This window comes from Corapipo altera, unplaced genomic scaffold, assembly GCF_003945725.1.
Source record: "Corapipo altera isolate COAL_440 unplaced genomic scaffold, ASM394572v1 112, whole genome shotgun sequence".
NCBI classification, from domain to species: domain Eukaryota; kingdom Metazoa; phylum Chordata; class Aves; order Passeriformes; family Pipridae; genus Corapipo; species Corapipo altera.
In genome coordinates, this window is record NW_020884899.1 from 8,727,102 (window position 1) to 8,732,129 (window position 5,028).

A 5,028-nucleotide genomic window follows, 5' to 3' on the forward strand; every position below is an offset into this window, starting at 1 on the left:
TATGCAGATTTATCCAGTTTTATGGAGAACTGTTCTATTATCTTTAAACTTCTGTCCCTTACACTGTGCTCCTGTGAAGAGTCAGGTGCCTCAGACTTCCTCTGAATCCCTTGAGAGTCTGATGCACTGAATGCAGGGTGAAGGTACATTTTAGCACCTGTAGGTCAGGCCCAAAATGTCAGAATGATACATACACTGTTAAGCTTCTTTAGCAAGCAGCAGCCTTTGCCAAAGGAGACCCACCTACAGTTGAAGGAATGTATCATGTAGACCAGGCAGAGTTAGGAAACCCTTAACCAAGTTTATTTCAAAAAAAAAGCATGCTGTCCTTTAAATAGGACAATGTTTTCCATCAGGGAAAAAAAAAAAAAGACATCCTTCTTTCCCAGTAAAAGCCTAAAACCCCACAAGAGGAATGTATTTTGATTGCTGTGTAAGAGATTGATGAGGGAGAACCAGTGAGACCTGATTCCTCACTTACCTGGTATCATCAGCACCTATGACATTGGACATAATACTGTCAAACCAAAATGGTAGTTTATTTCTTTTAAAGGAGTAAGAAGCTTGATGAGAGATGTTGAGAAATAGTCAGAACTCCATGGGACTAAGCCCATATATTTTTTTTGACTGTGGGTGGTAGCCTTAATCCAAAGGTCCAGCCTTGAGTGGAGCAGGACCCATGAACAGGCTCTAATTTTATTTTTTATTTTAGTGAAAATGAGAGTTGGGAAACTGGAATTTTCTTAGGCCACAAAGAGGTAGCACAAATGTTGTTCTCATGTAACTTTCTTCCTGTGAATTGCTTGGATTTAGGAAGAGAAAAATAGAAAGATTTTAAGGCTGAGATAGATGTATAAATAGTGAAAACTTGAAGTCTAAAACATTCAGTTGGCAACTTTATCCCTAAGTATACATTTGCGTAGGCCATGTGGTCTGTATGGAGGAGTTTATTTGCTGTTTTGCTTTTAAAAACCATGTTTCCTCATTACAGAGGATACTGCACAAAACAGGGGGAAATGGGATTTTTTCAAGCTACAATTTTTCACAGCAACAGGAGTACAAATGCAGCATGTGAGCTAGAAAGAACTAATAAGGTGCCAAAAATAGCCCCTGGATAATGAGCTTTTATTTCAGACGGTGGGCACGTAGCCCATCTGTGTCTCCATGTGGATAGGCCATTCTGCAGCCATCCTGCCCCTCATCCCTGTTCCTTTGGGATCCTCACCCCATGGCCAGTCATCCTCCCCCCCATCCCTTTCTTTGGGATCCTCGCCCCATGGCCAGCCATCCTTCCCCTCATCCCCCTTCCTTGGGGATCCTCGCCCCATGGCCATTCCCTCACGAGGAATGGGGCACCCAGTGCCTGCTCCCTGCCCACTTCCACCCTCTCCTCACTCCTGCCCCTCACGGCTCCCCTCGGGGAACCCCATGGCTTGTTATTTGGGTGTTTCTGGGAAGAAAGGCTCAGGATAGTTGTTTCTTCCCCAGAGGTATTATCTCCCCATACAGCGTTATGCCCTTTGCCTCCCCTGGGTGCTGTGAGGGACTGGGGGTCAGACTGGATCCTGGGAGCCCATTTTCCTCTGCTTTCCACGTTCACACTGCTGAAGGGCTCCTCCTGCTGTCCCAAAGGGGCAAAAAAGTCCTCTAAAGGAGAGGGTGCCATCCCGCCGGCTGTGAGGGAGGAGCGGCCCTGGCCACGGCCGTTCCTCTCTGGGGAAGGAGGTGGCCCAAGGCCGCGGCTCTCCCGATGCCGAGATGGCGTCCCTGTGAGCCCCTCTGGAAGGAACACCATGATCCCGATGTCCCCAGCCTCGGCTGGCAGGAGGGGTGAGTTGTGGGCACACCAGCGGCCATGTGGGCAGGGAGGGAGGCAGGTGAGGGGCGGGGGCTCAAGCGACTCTGTGGTGTGGTAAAGGGGGGTCCTGCTCTACCTCGAGGGCCTCACACACCGTGCTTTGGTGTTATATTTAATGAAAAAGAAGCGTTTTATGCAGTATGTAGATATTCTTCTGAGGAGAAAATGAGTTTTAAAGGGTTTTTTTTTTTAAATTATGAAAGATGGGGCAAGACTACAAGAGTGTATAATGACAGAACAAGGTGGGTTGGGTTCATATTGAAAGAGAATAGGTTTAGATTAGGTATTAGGAAGTAATTCTTTACTGTGAGGCACTGGCCCAGGTTGCCCAGAGAAGTTGTGGATGCCCCATCCCTGGAAGTGTTCAAGGGAACAATGGGGCTTGGAACAAATTGGTCTAGTGGAAGGTGTCCCTGCCCATGGCAGGTAGGTTGGAACTGGATGATCTTCAAGTTCCCCTTCCAACCCAAACCATTCCATGAATCTGTGATTCTGTGGAAAAAAAAAAAAGAAATTAAAGAAACCTCCAGAGGAAAACTTTGGATGAAATATGAATGGGGATGTGGTGGGGCAGAGCAAGGCTACAGAGGCCTCTGTTGTGGGAGTGGCAGCAGCTCCTGAGGAACCGACTGCAGCCCAGGCAGCAGGACAGAGTCCCTGCCAGTGGGACAGTGTCCCTGAAGTAGGAGAGTGTCTCTGGCAGCAGGACAGAGTCCCTGGCAGTGGGATAGTGTCCCTGCAGTGGGACAGTGTCCCTGTGGGGCTGCTCCCGGGGCTGGCAGCTGCACCCCTCACTAGGGGCTCTTGGCCGTCAGCTCATAAATCCTGCAGGATTGTACATTAAAAGGGCAGCTGGGGAAAGGATCCTCCAATTCCTGCAGGTGCTGAGGAGCTGGGCTGGCAGGGTTGTTCCTGAGACCTCTGTGCTACAACCCCCCTGTTCTGCTGCTGTGCAAGATGGATAGAGGGGACTTTTCCTGAGCAGGCCGAGGACCTGAGTAGCAGGTGTTAGGTACATCCAGGAGGAAGGCTATGGACCTGCATTAACAAAGTGGATGAGAATGGGAAGTATCCTCCTTCCAGAGACCCCACTGCCATTTTTTCTGCTTCCCAGTGATCCACACAGAGCTGGGAGGCAGGAGGGGGCCGATCAAAACTTTTCGATTGTTCTCGCTTGACTGTGTTTCCTAATGATCAGTAAGAGTTTATCTTGTTAGGCTGCTTGTCACCATGTTGACTGAGCACACTAACTTTTTTACAGATTTTGCTTACAAAAAACCCAAGCAAATTTATTCTTATTTAGTAATAAAATACTTCACAAATAGTATTTTTTGATGGGAAGCTGTCTCTTGGAAAGCTTCTATGATATAGTCCAATATCCTGTAATTGATTTCATTATACTCTAATATTGGTGAGTTTTGCTTCCCAGGTTTGGGAATAGATGTCCCCAAAACTTAAACATATATAGAGTTTTATATAATATGAATTTAGCCTTGTTTTTTCAAGATATTTCTTTTTCTGATGGGATTAATTTATGGAGGTCATTGTAATTGGTTTATTATGTTGCTAATAGAAGAACAGTGAGTAAATTCCCTGAAGAACTCCATTTCCTTTAGTGAGGAAAATATTGGTGTGCCCTGTAGCTCTGATTCATGCTGCTATTGTGAAGTCAGCCAGCTGTGAGATATATGTGTAGGCAATGGATGATAAATGTGTTCTAATAATCCAGTATACAAAGTATTTCCATAAAAATTCTTCAGTAGTATCCAAGGATATTTAACAGTCCATCAGTAAAGTCCCTCTTTAAATGGTTTTGAATCAGGCAAAGACTGTTTTAATGCACAGTTGTACAGGCTATCTCAAGTTTTCCCCATGAAAGTTCCAGAATCTGTTTTTAGCATATGATTATGATACTGCTGAGAATGTTGCTTCTGATAAAAATTCATGCTGATTTTCAGTATTCTCATTTCTAGTTGCATACAAGAAATTAATGATACTTATGCTTTTATTACTTGGAATATAATTGTGTATGTGTTGACAGTCATCACAGAAGTTAGTTAGCTTTAAAAAAAATCCTGAGATATATCTTTTACACAGGATTAAAATTAACTTTGATAACTTACAGAGCACTCTACATCTCTCCTCTTCTTTGTGGCAGACTTGGGTCTGTTTAATTCCAATGCAGCAGTGGGATGAAACTCAAAGCCCTTCCTGCTAGAGCTTGATCCAACCACAGTGGTGGGCTGACACCCTCCTGTCCATCCTGATTCCTCCTTCCCCAGATATTTGGTTAGGAAGGATTTCATGTCAGAGAAATGCTTTCTTCTATTAAAAAAAAATCAGGAAGACTGGATGATTTATTCTAAAGCAAAGATAATATATTTGCTGATTAGACTACCCAAATCTCTGTGCTTTGTTTTCAAGAAATCTCATTAAATGTTAAAGAAATATTTAAAGTATTTCAGTGGAAAAAAAGATGGAAGATTATGATTAAAAATGCTCAGTTTGACTTAGTACTGTATACTTTCCACATGTTTTTAATAGCCTAGTGGTAAAACCCAATAAAACCACTAGAAGCAATGAAATCATAATGAAACATCTCAAGGTCAGTCTCATTTTTCTTTTGGTTTTGCCATTTAGCCCATACAGTATTTGTTGCAGATGTAATGTGAGATATCTGTGAACATAAAACACTTCTTGTTTTGCTTCCCCTTCTTTTTCCATCTTATTAAAATACCTGGGTTTTTTTTTTTTTTGGGGGGGGGGGGGGGGGGGGCTGAAGATGTTAAATCCTTATTAGGAAAGTTCAAAAGCAACAGTTAATTACAGTGAGTTTCGTGTGGTGGGTCGAATCCTGGCTTTCAGCTGTTGCTGTGTGCAGAAACACAGCATTTGCTTCCCAAATGAAATGCAGAGACCTCTTTGTGCTGAAAGGGGACTGCTTTCAGAGCAACAGATGCAGAACTCTGTGCCTTGCAGAACAAAAACTCTTATGATGGAGCCTGAAAAGCACAGCTGTGACCTACCTGAGCACATCTGTAATTCCCAGTGGAATGGGAAGTCTAGAGTTTTGTAATGACTTCAGGAGCAACATTTGCTTGTTCTCCTGCTGGACTGAATGTTCTGTGCTGGTTGGGAAGGAAGGAAGCTGGGAAGGGATACCTGTGGAT